This window comes from Nycticebus coucang, chromosome 15 (genome assembly GCF_027406575.1).
Source record: "Nycticebus coucang isolate mNycCou1 chromosome 15, mNycCou1.pri, whole genome shotgun sequence".
Taxonomy (NCBI): domain Eukaryota; kingdom Metazoa; phylum Chordata; class Mammalia; order Primates; family Lorisidae; genus Nycticebus; species Nycticebus coucang.
In genome coordinates this window covers 15777959-15795984 of record NC_069794.1, presented here as the reverse complement: position 1 = coordinate 15795984, position 18026 = coordinate 15777959, and positions in this window count along the sequence as shown.

Genomic DNA, 18026 nt, shown 5'->3' with positions numbered 1-18026 from the left:
TATTATCTGTATTTTTCAAACTTCCTTAAAATACTCACCATAGAGTCCATAGTGGCTCGAGTACATTTTGTTTTCATTGTTGGAGAAGATCTGATAAAGTTAGGGACGAAAAGAAGAGGACAGAAGAACATGAATTCTTTGTTTTAATCTCTAAATGTATTGCCTACCTTGTCTTTGAATATTAGATAATTAAAGAAGAGTATTGACATTAAACAGACATAGAATAATATTTACCTTTTATCAGCTACTTATTTTTTGCCAAAGCACCAGGCATTTTACGTTATCTCATTTGTATCATCTCAACAATATTGTTCACTCAGCTATACATTCAAGAAACATTTCTTAACACCTGATGTACTAAGCATTGATTTAAGGGCTGCAGATAAGGATGTGAACAAAGTAGGCAGAATCCTATCCTCAAGAATCTTTAATCTAGTGTTAGAGACAGGTAAAAAGGAAGAGAATAGGTATACAGAGTCATAGGTGATAGAGATATGTCCTGTGACTAAGAAACATAAGTCAGATAAGGCAACTGAGAATTATGAAGATGTGATTTTATATAGAGTAGTCTGGGGATAGTAGTAAATAGGAATAATAACCCCTCTGTAAAGTAGGGGAATAATAACCCTACTTTACAGAGGGGTTATTATTCCTATTTTATAAAAGAAGATACTAAATCTTACCAAAGGTAAGTGACTTGTCCATGGTAGCACAGTCAGTAGAGCCCTTACCTGGGATTCAGATCACTCAAATCAGGGAATTTATACTATGCCACCAAGAGTCTTGAATTAATTCACGGCTAAAATTATTAACATACTTTTCAAGGTGTATGAATTGATATATCTTTGTGTCTGTGCACTTGAGAATTTCTATCATTAACTTCCATTTATAAAGCACTTGAGAACTACAGAAAGATCCATCTCATTTACGTATTTATCAAGGAGTAAAATCTGTTACAAGAAAGGTGGAATCATTGAATACTCAAGCAAACATTGCCTAGTGTGGTAGAGCAAAATGATTTCTCTGAAGATAAACAAGATGTGCCTTCTAGAGCAGACTTTGAAGGAACAGATTCTCAGTTTATAAAAGAAACAAAACTGAGGTCCTAGGAACAATAATATTTATTTAGCTTAAGGAAGAGAGATCATTTTCATTTTAATTGGTGGTGAGTAAATAAGAAAAAAAATCAATTGAGGATTGCATTCTAAATCAAGCAACTTAATTTTTCTTTTTGTGAAAGAAAAGTAAATATTTTATTCACCTAAATTTTTAAAAGCAATCATATAATAAAGACAATATGTGAGGGGGAATAGGAATGTATTTGTATTATTATTACATCCAGTTAAATGAAAAAAGAACAAGAGAGTGATAGACAAGGGGCTGAGCAAGTTCCAGGGGGAATGTGTTAGCTATAGGTAAATCATGCTTGTCACGCTGTGTTTTGGGCATCAGAATAATTGTCACCTGTTAACACTACTCTTGGAAGATTTTCAAGAGATAAAAAATAGTAGTCAGTTGTTCACTGCTCTGGGAAACAGGTTGCAAATGAAATCAAATATAAATACCAGCTAACCTTTATTCATTGTCATGTTTTATTTTTAAAGACAATATTATGAAAAAATTCTAAACGTACAGAATGGTGTAAATGAAAAGTACACAGCTTCCTAACTCCTGTCCTACTCCCCAGAAAATAAATCACTTCTAGGTTTTTCTGTTTATATCTTTATAATATTGTATAGGTAATGGGTTATATCTATTATATATACCATATATGTTTATCCTCCGATTTATCAACTTTAGGTAATATCTATTGAAACCCAATTATGAAAGAGAAATCTATCTTCTATATCTTTTCCTCTCCCTCCCCAAATTTTCAAATATGTTATTTAATTTTAATACAAAAAATTCTTTTTGTAAGATGGGGGTCTTAGTACATTGGCTTTAATCTTGGGGACTTAAGCAGTCTTCCCAGTTCAGCCTCCCAAGTAGCTGGGATTACAAGGGTTAGCCACTATGCCTGGCTTGGGTAAATTATTTTATAATTTTTGCTTGGAATTTCTAACTTCAATATAAATTTATACCTCTATCCTACTTTTTCTCTCCCTGTTCAATTAAAGTCTTTTCCAAATGATATTTAAATGGTTAAAACTCAAAACAGCAGTTTTCAGTTTTGAAGTCTTTTAAAGTCTTTTCTAAACTGATATTTAAATGGTTAAAACTCAAAACAGCAGTTTTCAGTTTTATGATCAAATAAATATTATTTACTATAGAATCAACTCTATGATTTGACTTTCAGAAAAGACTGTATTCTTGCAGAACTGAACTTTCGCTTCTTAATTATACTCAAAAGATATTTCTCTCTCTCTCCTTAAAAAAAATATTTATTAGTTCCTAAGAACCAAATTTAGACCATGCCTTTTGTGTACGATTTCTATTTTTCCTAGAGTTTCTAATGGTTTTGCTTTATGCTCTTTGACACAATAAATATAGGCCACGTAAGTCTTTATCAGACCACCACATCTTCACTTTAAAATATTGTGGCTATTGTTAAATGAAATCTATTCTCATCTTGAAGACATTATTTTTGGATTTGCATACTTGCTGTCCTTGAATTATTTTTTTCATGACTGCTATGTTACTTTCACTTTCTCTGAAGAGCTTTGTGTAATTTTCTCATATGATATATGCCAGTGTTCTTACATCGCTGTGTCTTTATTTTGCCCTCTTATTAATATTTAATTTAAAATAAAAGTTTAGGTATGTGGAAAATAGAGACTTGAACTAATTTTCCCTTGGAACTTGTACATTTCCCCCTTATCATCCAATATTGTTTATGAGCATTTTGATCCATGTTTGATCCTTTCCTTTTGTAACAATTTTTTCTCTCTCTTTTGAAGATTTAAAAATATTCGCTTTATCTTTGGCATTTGAAATTTCAAAGGCTAGGTCAGGTTTTGGTTCTGTTTGACATTTGGTGGTCGTTTCAGTGCAATGTCACCAGCCCTGGGAAGTTTTTATCTATTTAAAAAAAATGTTTCTGCTTCTCTCTTTATTCTCTCTTCCTAAAATTCTTATTCAATATTAAAGGAGCTGAATGGATCCTCCAGGCTTGTTAACATTTCTCACATATTTTTAATCTTTTTGTGTATTTGTTCTATATTTTGTAAAATTATTTTGACTTAATGTTCTAGCCTTTTATCTAGAAAAAGGCTAGAATGATGAATTGGTGAATTCGGCTAAAAAATCCAATTTTATTCTTGTTCACTTAATTTTTTAAAACAGTTGATTCTTAGTTTATGGTTGTGGCATTATCTTGATCCTCTCTGAAGATAGTAATTAAGTTTTAACAACTTTTATGATTTTTACTTCCTCTGGAGTTAGTTTTTAATTCCTTCAGCCTTTCTTGTGGATGTTTTTTAATTTTTTATTTTTTTGTAATACTTATTTCTCTGTTTACATTTTAAAATGTAGGGGCTACCTACTTGTAGGACATATCAAAAATATATAAAAAAAAGTATGATCAAAGTTATTCTTCTCAGTACTATTAGTAGTAGCAAAAGATTGAAAATAACCCAAATGTCCATTAGTAGGATGCTGGGTGAGTAAACTTCTATTCTGACATCTTCAGAATAGAGTACTATGGTAGTATAGAAATCATACTGGAGGATTTATTTATTTTTTTATGGTGTGATGTATGGGACACATGGCTAGGTTAAAAAAAGGTAAAGTGGAGAAACATGTTTATAGTATGATATTTACTGATAAAGGGCAGATATTAATACAAATATTTAGGTTGGTGCAAAAGTAATTGTTGGTTTTGCTTTGTTGAAATTCTTATTGTTGACATGGCAATATAATCTTAAATAAATGCAGCTGTGTTATACATTATTTTAATGCACATTTCTCACTTTATTTTTTTTTGCTACTGACTTATTGCTTGCTGTTTATTTTATATTTATTTTGGACTATGGAAAAGATATTAGACAAAAATCATATTTGAGTGATTTTCTCATTCAAGTTCAAAATGGGTCACAAAATCAACACCAATTTGGCCCAGGAACTGCTAATGAATGTACAGTATAGTAGTGGTTCACAAACTTTTGGAAAGGAGACAAGAGCATTGAAGATGAGGAGCATGGTGGCTGGCCATCAGAAGTTGACAATGAACAACTTAGAGCAGTCATTGAAGCTGATCTTCTGACAGCTACAGGAGAAGTTACTGAAGAACTCAGGGTCAACCCTTCTATGATCTTTCAGCACTTCTAGTGAATTAGAAAGGTGAAAAAGCTCGCTAAGTGGGTGCCTCATGAGCTGACTGAAACACAGAACAATCATCATTTTCAAATGTCATCTTCTTTTATTCTACATAACAAAATGAACCATTTCTCAATTTGATTGTGATGTGCAAAAAAAAGTGGATTTCACATGACAACTGGTGGCCAGCTCAGTGGTTTGACTCAGAGGAACCTCCAAAGCACTTCCCAAAGTCAAACTTGCACCAAAAAAGCGTCATGGTCAGTGTTTGGTAGCCTGCTGCTGGTCTGATCCATCACAGCTTTCTGAATCCCGATGAAATCATTACATCTTAGAAGTCTGCCCAGCAAATTGATTAGCACTGAAAACTGCAGCTCCTGCAGCCAGCATTGGTCAATAAAAAGGGCTCAGTTCTTCTCTATGATAATGCCTAACCACATAGCACACAACCAACACTTGAAAAGTTAAGTGTTAATGAAGCAAAAAGTTAAGTTTTGCTTCATTTGCCATATTCACCTGACCTCTCACCCAACCAACTGCCACTTCTTCAAGCATCTCAACAACTTTTTGCAGGGAAATTGCTTCCACAACCAGCAGGATGCAGAAAATGCTTCCCAAGAGTTTGTTGAATCCCAAAGCAGGGATTTTTATGATACTGAAAAAAACAGACTTTTTTCTTATTGGCAACAATGTGTGATTATAATGGTCCCTATTCTGATTAATAGAGGTGTGTTTGAGCCCAGTTAAAATGATTTAAAATTCATGGTCCCAAACCACAATTACCTGCGCCCCAACCTAAATATATGCAAATATGCTTTTATTTTTTAAGACAGAAGGACAAACTATGATTAAAAATAGTTACCTTTTGGAGTAAGATGAAATAAGGTTATGCTATTTAAAAAAATTTGACTTTGGAATCATATACATGTTTTATACTAGTGTGATGTACAAAATGAGGATTATAGGCATGAGTCATCAAGCCCAGCTAATTAAAAAAATTTTTATTTTAGAGAAAGGTTCTTGCTATGTTGCATAAGCTTTTCTCAAACTCCTAGCCTCAGGCAATCATCTTGCCTCAGTCTCTAAAGTAGCTGGGTTTACAGGTACAAGATACCACACCTGGGTACATGTTGATGATAGTCTTGCTTTGGTACTTTGAAACTGTTATTTGTATAATATGTCATAAATAAAACTTGCAATTTTGAATTTTGTTGGTATTATTGAGGACAGGGTTTTTTTGTCATGGAGGGTAGATGTTAGCGATATAATGCCAATGAGGTTAAAATACAGGTAAAGCTATTTAGTCTTGATTTTGAACTGACTGTATAATTATGAACTTGTGGGATGTTTTGTGTATTAATATGTAAATGTTAATATGTAATATATTACTAGCTCTATTCACTGAAAAGCCATAGGAACAATGACTAATCCAATAATGATGAATACCCTCAGCATCCAGGTTACTGTCTCTGAATACCAATTTTCATCAAAACGAAAGAACTCCTTAAAGAAATGGCTGATTCTTGGTCAGCAGTAAGAAATATACAAAATGAACCTATACTATCTTGTCCACTATAAAACAAGCAAGTTAGCAAAGACTGCTAGTGTTATGTCAAATAGATTCAGGAGCCAATTTATATAGGCATCTGCAGTATAAAACTGGGACAACTTGCACATTAAAAAGAATAACTAATATCAAATATATGTAAATTCATTATTTCACTATGAAACAATAATAGCCCCATGTGAAACCAAGACCAACCAAACAAAAACCCAACTCTCCCCTATAAAACTCATGGTTTACCTTTGTAAGATACAAAACTCATTTTTTTGGAAAACATGTTAATAAAGGAAAGAATTTAGTATTTGTTCTGCCTTGCTCATATAAACACTACCTAAGGATAACCAAATATTTGATGACAGGGTGCTTATCTTTATTAAAGTATTCCAGATAATAAATGATGAAGGAATGATTGAAACAGAATATCACTTTGCTGCAACCCTAATGAATTGTTTGTTCTTGACAGTAATTATCAATGGCTTTTGGAAAAAGAGGGACAACCAGGTATTAGGTAACTTATAATGGAAGGATGCATAGCACTTTAGAAGTGGTCTTGCTTAAAACAAAACAAAACAAAACAAACAAAAAAAGTAATTATGAATCTCATCATGCCTAAATAAACCAATGCAGCTTGAAGAAATGTGGACAATGAGGAATAAATGATACCATGGGGAGGCAATTCACAAAGCTAGTGTTTGAGAAACTCTAAAGGGCAAACTTATTTCTTCAGCAAATCTAAATTGCAGGGATGAACAAAAGAGATGGGAAGGAAATCTTTAGATCTATAGAAGAAACCAAAAGACTTATCAGTCACTTATAATGTATGCTCCTTGTTTTGGAACCCAACTTAAACAAATTGTGTTTTTAAAAAGATCACTTATGGAACTTTCATCAGGCAAGATAGTGGGCTAGAGACATCTCATGTGCAGCCACTCATGGTGAGATCAGGGAGGGAGGACTCCAGCCACCTGTGGCTGAGGTGGCCTGCCCAGAAACATCACTTCACGGGCATAGGAAGGCAGGAGGAGAATCCAGGAGCCAACAAAGAGGTTGGTGACAGTGGAGAATCAGCACAGAAGGTGAGGGCTTGCATGCTGGCAGAGGCCAGCTGGTTTGGCGGCAGATTTCAGAGAAGGCCTGCTCTGCAGACTTTTTTTTTTTTTAGAAGGTCATTTGCTGGAGTTACCTAGGGAGAGTTCTGGTGAGCAAGTGATCTTGAACAGTGCTTAGGAACTGGGATTGAGCCACCAGGTGGAGCAGAGCTTTCTTTTAGCTGCTGGCCATGCTCAGCCATTGTGGAAGAGCTGCCTTGGAGTAACAGCCCCTCAGAGTACTAGTGTGAGGACAATTCTGGCATGCCTGCTGAGCTGGGCAGCCACCCATAGGGAGAATTGAGCAAAACACACTTTTCTGGGAGAGCCACTGTATGGCCAAGGAACACTATTTGGAAAGGTCAAGGCATGTCTGTTAAGTAGGCTGATGAAGCTCCCAATCCTGTGAAGAAGGAGGGCAAAGAAATCAGGAAGATAGTACAAGATCTCCTTGGCAAGATAGTGGCTTTTAGCCCCAATTGTATACAGTCATATCAGCATTGTGATTTAGCATCCCATACCCTCAGAACATCATCTGTTGTCCAGGATATATATGTGTGTGTGTGTGTGTGTGTGTGTATACGTATGTGTGTGTATGTATATTTCCTTTTCTATTTTTTCCCCCAGTTTTTTTCTATTTTTTTCTATTTCCCCAGATATTTTTTCTACATATATGTGTTTGTACACACACATACATACATACATACATATACATATATATGTATATTTCCTTTTCTGTTTTTTCCCTTAGATTATTTTTCTATTTATAATTTTTCATTGTTTCTTTTGTCAATAGTAAGGGCTCCATTTTTGCTATAATTTTTGTTCTTTTTATTTTTTTCTAGTTTTTTCCCTTTAGAGTTTTTCTACCCCTTTTATTCTTTATTTCCTTTCCATTTCTTTCCTCTTTCTCTCTTTTTGTAAAGATTTTCTACACTTCTTATCTTTCCCACATAAATTTCTCAAATAACAGCTAATATGTACCCCCCATTTTTACATCTTATGTATTATTATTTTAAATTTTCTGTGTATACTTTTATTATTATTTTATCATTTTTTTCTGATCTGTTTTTTCTTTGTTAATCTGAATTTCATTTATGGGATGGAGCTTTACTCTGAGGCCTGGGCTGGGTTGCCACAGAATTGGTCTGACTCAAGAAGACCTTGATCCCATGGTCTAGTGGGTCCTTCTACCTTTGGCCTTTGGAGGACACTATTGGTAGGTTCCCCCTGAGACATGCTGCTGGGTTTTTTTTGTTTGTTTGTTTTTGATAGGGTTGGGGTCTTATTTCTGTCTAGGCTGGTGAGAAGCTCCTGACTTCAGTGGACCTATCCATCTGAGCCCCCAAATGCTGGGAATTGCAGGTATGGGTCAAAGTACACTCTGAACGCCACTATTACTCCTGTCTCTTTCATTATGTTCTTCTCTTCTTTTTGTCAATCTTTCCTATTACTACCCCTTCTCTTTTTCTTTTCTCTTTTTCTATCTTTTCTCCCTTCTTGCTCTTCATTCTTCTCTTCCTTTTGGTCCTCTACCAAAAGGGCTGTTCAACACCTAAGCACAGAGACAAGGTATTGTAAAGAGAAGAATGAAGTGAGAGGAAAAAGTAGGGAAAGGAAGTGGACAAGAAGAAAATACTCATGAGGAGGAACCAACAGGAAAATCCTGGCAACATGAAAAACCAGAACTACAAAACTCCTCAAGAGATCATGAGGTAGCTACTGCAGAAGATTCCACCTATAAAGAAATGATAGAAATGATAGGAAGGGATTTGAAATGTGGGTGGTAAAAACAAGGAAGGAAATTGCTGAGAAAGTGGAAAATAACCCAAAGGAAATACAAAAACAGAACCAAATGAGGGATGAAAGATATGAAGACTATAGAAAGGATATAGTGGAGTGTAAAGAATTGAAGGAGTGAATCAGAGAACTTAAAGATGCAGTAGATAGTATCAAAAACAGATTAGACCATGGAGAAGAAAGAATCTCAGAGGTAGAGGATAAAGCTCTTGAGCTAACACAGGCAGCTAATGAGGCAGAAAAGAAAAGAGAGAAAGTAGAATGTTCACTCAGAGAATTGTGGGACTTTATAAAACATTCAAATAAACAAATTATAGGTATCCTAGAAGTGGAAGAAGAATGCTGCAGAGGAATGGAAGCCCTATTGGAGGATATTATAAATGAAAATTTCCCAGATATCACCAAAGATTCTGACATACTCCTTTCAGAGGGACATTGAACCCTAGGTCATCTCAACTCAAACATAGCTTCTCCAAGACACATTGTCATGAACCTGTCAAAGTCAAGATGAAAGAAAAAATTCTGCAAGCAGCCAGGAGTAAGTGCCAATTAAGCTACAGGGGCAGATCTATCTGACTGACAGTGGACTTCTTAGTTGAAACTTTTCAAACTGAAGACAGTGGTCATCTACCTTTAACCTACTTAAACAAAACAAAGCTTAGCCCATAATTCTGTATCCTGCTAAGCTAAGCTTTAAAATTGATGAAGAAATCAAATTTTTACTGATATGCAAACACTGAGGAAATTTGTTCCAACAAGACCAACTCTACATGAAATACTTAGATATCTTCTTCACTTTGACCACCACAATGGACCACCAGCAAAGTAAATACCCAGAAACTACATGATAAAATCTAGCTTCTACAATGTTGCAAAGGATAAAACTAAGCAAAGGACTTTCACAAAATAAGACAAATAGAACTCCCCCACACTTATCAATTCTCTCAATAAATGTTAATGGCTTGAATTCCTGACTGAAGAGGCACAGGGTGACTGGTTGGATAAAAAAGCACAAGCCACCCATAGCCTGTCTCCAGGAAACATAACTATCCTCAAAGGACAAAACAAGACTTAGAGTGAAGGGATGGAAAACAACTATTTCATGCAAATGGAAATCAGAAGATAGGAGGGGTTGCAATCTCATTTTCAGGTACGATAGATTTAAAGCAACTAAAATTAAGAAAGACATAGATGGTCACTTCAAACTGGTCAAGAGAACAATACAACAAGAGGACATTTCTTTTTTTTTTTTTATTAAATCATAGCTGTGTACATTGATATGATCATGGGGCATCATTCACTAGCTTCACAGACCGTTTGACACACTTTCATCACACTGGTTAACATAGCCTTCCTGGCATTCTCTCAGTTACTGTGCCAAGACACTTACATTCCACATTTACCAAGTTTCACATATACCCTTGTAAGATGCACTGCTGGTGTAATCCCACCAATCTCCTTCCCTCTACCGACCTCACCCCTCCCTCCCATCACTTTCCCCCTTCCCCCTATTCTTAGGTTGTAACTGGGTTATAGCTTTCATGTGAAAACCCTAAATTAGTTTCATAGTAGGGCTCAGTACATTGGGTACTTTTTCTTCCATTCTTGAGATACTTTACTAAGAAGAATATGTTCCAGCTCCATCCATGTAAACATGAAAGAGGTAAAGTCTCCATCTTTCTTTAAGGCTGCATAATCTTCCATGGTGTACATACACCACAATTTATTAATCCATTCGTGGATCGATGGGCACTTGGGCTTTTTCCATGACTTAGCACTTATGAATAGGGCTGCAATAAACATTCTGGTACAAATATCTTTGTTATGATGTGATTTTTGGTCTTCTGGGTATATGCCCAGTAGAGGGATTACAGGATTGAATGGCAGATCTATTTTTAGATCTCTTAAGTGTTCTCCATATTTCTTTCTAAAAGGAATGTATTAATTTGCATTCCCACCAGCAGTGCAAAAGTGTTCCCTTTTCTTCACATCTGCACCAACATAAGAGGACATTTCAATTCTAAGTATTTATGCTCCCAGATTTATTAAACAGATGTTAATTGGTCTGAGAAATATGATATCCCATAACAGCATAATAGCAGGGGACATTAACAACCCTCTTAAGGAGCTGGATAGATCCTCTAAACAGAAACTAAACAAAGATACAAAGGACTTACATGCGACCCTAGAACAACTGTGCTTAATAGACATACACAGAACACACTATCCCAAAGCTAAGGAATATATGTTGTTCTCATCAGCCTATGGACCATTCACCAAAATAGATCATATCTTAGGACACAAATGGAACCTCAACAAAATTAAAAGAATTGATTTATACTTTGTATCATCTCAGACCACAACTCCAACAAAAAATTTAATCCTCACACAAAGGCATGGAAACTAAACAACCTTATGCTGAATGACAGTTGGGTCAAGGAAGAGTTAAAGGAGGAAATCATTACCTTCCTTGAACATAATAGCATTGAAGACAAAAGCTACCAAAACCTGTGGGACACTGCAAAAGCAGTCCTAACAGGGAAAATTTTTAGATACATCTGAAAAACAGAAAGAGAGTATATCAACAAACTAATGGGTCATCTTCAAGAAATGGAAAAGGAAGAGCAACCTAATCCCAGACCTAGCAGCAGAAGACAAAGAACCAAAATTAAATCAGAAGTAAATGGAATCGAAAAGAATCATTTAGAAAATTAATGAAACAAAAAGTTGGTTCTTAGAAAAAATAAATAAAATTGACAAACCATTGGCTAAATTAACTAGAAACAGAAAAGTAAAATCTTTAATCACCTCAATCAGAAATGAAAAGGTGAAAATAACAACAGATACCACAGAGATACAAGAGATTATCTCCAACTATTGCAAGAAACTCTATGACCAGAAATTTGCCAAGGTGGAGAACGTGGACCGATACCTGGAATCACACCATCTCCATACACTGAACCAGAAAGAAATAGATCTCTTGAACAGACCAATATCAAGCACTGAGATTGCAGAAACAATAAAAAAGCATTCAACAAATAAAGTCTTGGACCAGATGGCTTTATACCAGAATTCTATCAAACCTTTGAAGATGTGCGGCAGAACTTATTCCAAAACATTGAGAAGGAAGGAAGCTTCCTCAACATGTTCTATGAAGCAAACATCACCCTGAAACCAAAACCATCAAAGGACCCAATTAAAAAGGAGTATATCAGACCACTTTCACTAATGACTATCAATGCAAAATTACTCAGCAAAATCTTAGCTGATAGATTATAGCTACACATTAAAAAATTATACATCATGATCAAGTAGGCTTCATCCCAGGGTTTGCAGGCTGGTTTAACATATGCAAATCCATCAGTGTAATTCACCATATCAACAGAAGCAAAAACAAAGACCATATGATTCTCTCAATAGATGCAGAAGAAGCATTTGATAAAATTCAGCATCCTTTTCTAATAAGAACACTTAAGAAAATAGGTATAGGTGGCTATTTCTTAAGTTGACTGAAGCCATCTATGACAAACCCATAGCTAACACTGTACTGAATGGAGTAAAACTGAAAGCTTTTCCACTTAGAACAAGAACCAGACAAGGCTGTCCTCTATCACCACTACTATTCAACATAGTGCTGGAAGTTCTAGTTGATGGGGTCAGACAAAAGAAGGATATAAGGGGCATCCAAATGGGTATATAGGAAGTCAAATTCACTCTTTGCTAATGATGTATGATCTTATACTTAGAAAACTTCAGAGACTCAAGCACAAAAACTCTTGGAAGTGATCAAGAAATACAGTAACATTTTATGATATAAAGTCAATGTCCACAAATCAGTAGTCTTTATATATGCCAATAATAACCATGTTGAGAAGCAAATCAAGGACACAATTCCCTTCATAGTGGCTTCAAAGAAAATGAAATACTTAGGAATATATCTAATAAAATATGAAGTATCTTTACAAAGAGAACTATGAAATTCTAAGAAAGAAATAGCAGAAGACATTTACAAATGGAAGAATATACCATGATTTTTGCCTGGGAAGAATCAACATTGTGAAAATGTCTATTCTACTCAAAGCAATCCACAGATTCAGTGTGATCCCCATTAAAATACCAACATCATACTTTGATGAACTGGAGAAAAATAGTTCTTCATTTCATATGGAACCAGAAAAAAAACCCATGTAGCCAAGATAATTTTTAGTAATAAAACAGCCAGAGACATCATGCTACCATACTTCCGGGTATATTACAAGTCCACAGTAATCAAAACAGCATGGTATTGGCACAAAAATAGAGATATAAATATATGGAACAGAATACAAAACCAAGAGATGAAACCAGTCTCTTAGGGCGGCGCCTGTGGCTCAGTCGGTAAGGCACCGGCCCCATATACCGAGGGTGGCGGGTTCAAACCCGGCCCCGGCTGAACTGCAACCAAAAAATAGCTGGGTGTTGTGCAGGTGCCTGTAGTCCCAGCTACTCGGGAGGCTGAGGCAAGAGAATCGCTTAAGCCCAGGAGTTGGAGGTTGCTGTGAGCTGTGTGATGCCACGGCACTCTACGGAGGGCCATAAAGTGAGACTCTGTCTCTACAAAAAAAAAAAAAAAAAGAAAAGAAACCAGTCTCTTATAGCCATCTGATCTTTGATAAACCGAACAAAAGCATACACTGGTGAAAAGAATCCTTATTCAACAAATGGTTCTGGGAGAACTTGATAACCACATTTTAAAGACTGAAACTGGACCCACACCTTTCACAACTTATAAAAATTGAATCAGGATGAATAAAAGATTTAAATATAATACAGCAAATCATAAAAATCTTAGGAAAAAATGTGGGAAAAACTCTTGATGATGTTGGGCTGGGGAAAGATTTTATGATGATTACTTCAGTGGCAATTGCAACAACAACAGTAATAAACAAATGGGACTTAATTAAAGCGAAACACTTTTGTACAGCTAAGGACATAACAAGTAAAACAAAAAGACAACATTCACAGTGGGAAAAGATATTTACATGGTTTGAATATGACAAAGGGTTGATAAATATTATCTATAGAGAACTCAAATTAATCACCAAAAAATGACCAAACAATCCAATGACCAAAATCTGACCAAATTAATCACCAAAAAAAAATGACCAAAATATCTACCACAGGGCAAGAGATATGAGCAGAACCTTCTCTGAGGCAGATAGATGAATGGCTAACAGACATTTGAAAAAATGATCATCATCCCTGATCACCAGAGAAAAGCATGAGGCATTCCGAGATATCGTTTAACTCCTGTGAGAATAGCCCACATCACAAAGTCTCATAACTGCAGACGCTGACACATACGTGGAGAGAAGGGAACACTTTCATGCTGTTGGTGGGACTGCAGACTAATACAAGCCTTTTGGAAGGAAGTATGGAGAATCTTCAAAGAACTCAAATTAGACCACCCATTTGATCCTGAAATCCCATTGCTAGCATCTACCCAGACAGAAAAAAAAATTGTCATAAGGACATTTGCACTAGATTGTTTATCTCAGCTTAATTTATAATCACCACAATGTGGAAATAACCTAAATGCCCACTAACCCAGGAATGGATTAAGGAACTATGTTATATGAATAACATGGAATGCTATTCAGCCATTAAAAAAGCTGGAGATTGTGCATCTTCTGTTTTTTTTTTTTTTTTTTGTAGAGACAGAGTCTCACTTTATGGCCCTCGGTAGAGTGCCGTGGCCTCACCCAGCTCACAGCAACCTCCAACTCCTGGGCTTAAGCGATTCTTTTGCCTCAGCCTCCCGAGTAGCTGGGACTACAGGCGCCCGCCACAACGCCGGGCTATTTTTTGGTTGCAGTTCGGCTGGGGCCGGGTTTGAACCCGCCACCCTTGGTATATGGGGCCGGCGCCCTACCGACTAAGCCACAGGTGCCACCCTGTACATCTTCTGTTTTAACCTGGATGGGGTTGAAACACATTCTTCTTAGCAAAGTATCACAAGAATTGAGAAGCAAGAATCCAATGTACTCAATACCAATACGAAGCTGGTAGATCATCTAATACCTGTCAACATAAGAGAAAAACGCAAATCAATTCAATGTGGGGGGTGAGGGAACAAGGAATCAGGGAGAGCGGGGTAGTGGGGAGATGGGCACAGTCCCACTTAACGGGCACAGTGTTGGTATGGAACATCTTTTGTGGGTGGAACATAACTATAAGAGGGACTCTGCCTAACAAATGCAAACTGTGTAACCTGATTCTTTGTTCCCTCAAATTAACCTGAAACAATAATTAAAAGGTCACTTAAAGACATAAAGGAATATGAACACTGAGTAATGTTATCAAGGAGTTATTGATATTGGGGGGCTGTGACTTTGGTGTTGTGGTGGTTATTGGAAAGAGGAGGCCTTGTCTTTTATAGATATATACTCAAATGTTTGCTAATGGAATGTTAGGGAACTTCTAAACAATTACGTGGGTTGAGGAAACAGGTTGGAGTAGACAGGGCACAAGATGAATTTATACTTCTCAGGCTGAGTGTTTGGTACGTGTGAGTACATCATATTATCTTTTCTACCTTTGTATATGTTTGGAAGTTTTTCGTAATTGTAAATACGGAAGAATAAAGACTACAAAAATTTGAGTTAAAAGTAGGTAGCCTGCCTGGGTTTCTTCATTGATTCAGTGGGGGCATTTCAGCTACAAGTCCTCTCCTATGTCATGAAAGCTGACTTTGGACTTCATGTTGACTGGTGGGATCTTTAAAATTGTCAGTTTCACTTGAGAACGTTCAGGATATGCACTGCTTGTTCAGATGCCGAAGGTAGGACAGTTTCACTTTGGGAGCATCCACTTTTGCCTGGGAACTCTAATCTGCCAGTACATTCTTTGCAGAGTAGTTCTCATGCTTCTTATTGGGACAAATATCTTGGTTATTTATCTCTAAAAGGATGAGGAGTGGTCCTAAGAACGTCTTTCTTTAAATCAGCCTGATTACCATTCTGCAGATCCCTGGGAATACTTTCTACCAGAGATATTTTAGTCTGGAGTGACTCTGTTTCCAAGCATCATTCTTATCAGATACCCATGGAATGTCTATGTCTTTGCCCTTTGGGAGACCAGGAATAGTTCTTTATAGGTAGAGAGTAGAGAATGGGTAAGGTTGTAATCACCCTCTGGGAAAAGACACTGCTGGCTCATTGAGCACATATCTGATGAAGTGAAAACCAAAGCTAGAGATTTCATTTAGGTTAATAGAAGTTATTGACAAAATTTTATATAAAAGAATATTTACAAATGCTTAATTATATTGACATTGGGCCAAATACTAAGAGATGGAGAGGTTTACTAACACTAAGGAAAAAAAAAATGAGTCTGTCAGTGGATGAAGTCAGAAGATTAATAAAATCAAATAGTTCACAGAACCTCTTAATTTTACATAGGTAATCAGGAAACAGGTTTGGACAGTGAAATTTCCAGACTGGGAAGTAACAAATTCCTAATCAGTTAAATGCTAATATGGTAAAGCTAAATGATGAAAATCTCTCAAGGTAGTGTACAGAAAAGAGAGTTGAGTGTAAGTGTGACTTGGGAAAAGTACTTTTAAATAAAACCACAGACTATATTTTAATAGACTGAGTTCTATTTCATCCAGGTTCTGTCAACACTCTTGTAAGTCTGTATTCTTGAAGGTCACTATTAACCTCTGCGTTCTGCAAAAACATCAGCAAACTCAACTGTATCAGGAACCAAACTCTATCCTTTCCATTCTCCCTGCTGCAACCTGGGATCACCTTTATATTTCCCATTGCAATTCCTAGTAATGCCATCTTTTCACTGCTTGGGCTCATTCCTTTATAGTCATTCACTTCTTCAGTCATTCATTCAGCACATACCTGCAGTCTACCAAGCCCTGTGCTAAATGCTGGGCACCCCGTGGGGAGTGAGACAAATGTGGTTCCTGCATTCACAGAGCTACGAGTTTCACAGTGACCCTTCATGGCTGCTTCCTCTCAATGCGTGGAGATGACTGCTAAGTTCATCTACTCACTCAGGATCTCTAAGATGTATGTACCACGGTGTGTTCCAGATTATAATTGTGTCTATCTCTTCCGTTAGATTAGGAGCAACAATCGTTTATTACATGTTACTCTTTCTACCTTCCACACTTTTATTTATATGTTTTGTGCTTCTTAGTTTTAGGAGAGAATTCTGTGATTCCTAACTACACAGACAGACAGACAGACACACACACCCCAACAAACCAGACAACCAACAAGACTTTCTTCAGGCACCGTCATTTAAAGCAGATGATTAAATGCCTATGATGACACTTGTCCTCTCTGAGCCCATAGCTTGATGCCTCCCTCCATGTTTTGGCAGCTCTTTCTACCAGGAGACTGAAAATTATATCGGCCTTCTTTCTCTCATTCTGAGAATTATTGTCAGAAGGCTTTCACCTTAATTATGAAAGTTTTTGTTGTTGCTTTTGAGAAGAAAAAAAGTAGCTTTTATCTATGAAACTTCAGGGATTTCTGCTAGAAAGATAGCAAAAGAAATAAGAAAGGGCTAATAAATACTTACTAAACTTTTCAGATGATCTTAATGATATCATCAAATCTGGAAAACAGCAAGATTAATTGCTTCATGCAAATGTTTGACATATAAACAATAAGGATGATTGAGTACTTATATGTACGTGGCACTGAGCCAAGTCTTTTATATGGAGTAAATTATTAGAGTCACAACAATTCTGTGAGACAGGTACCTATATTACTTCTATTTTAAAATAGGTTAAGACTCTGAGGCTTAAAGCCATTGAATAATTTGTTCATAGCTATAAAATGGTGAGTCTGAGATTTGAGCGAAGGACAACAATTGTATCAAAGTAACAAATATAATTACTTCTTCCTTCCTTCCCTCCTTTCCTTCCTTCCTTCTTATTTTTTAATATGGATAACTTATAAAACAGGTGTAGGGAACAAGAATGTATGACTGCATTGGTATGCTACTATGGAGAGTTAATTTATCATAACATTTAATTTTATAAAATAACTGCTTAAGGTAATAATTTTAATATTCAGTTATCACATGCAATTCCTATTTAGTGAACAGTAGTGGCTGACTAAATTTAAGTTGTTAAATTTTACTCTGCATGTTGTAGAGTAGACAAAAACTTTATCTTATATATAAGTTGCCTAATGTAATTGAATTTAGCAATTTTATTTTCTACAATATTTAGTACTAGATTAGGAAAATTATTCCTACTCAAAATTTATAGTGCATTTGTAGAACTTTTCTATTAAAACTTGCAACTGTGAGAA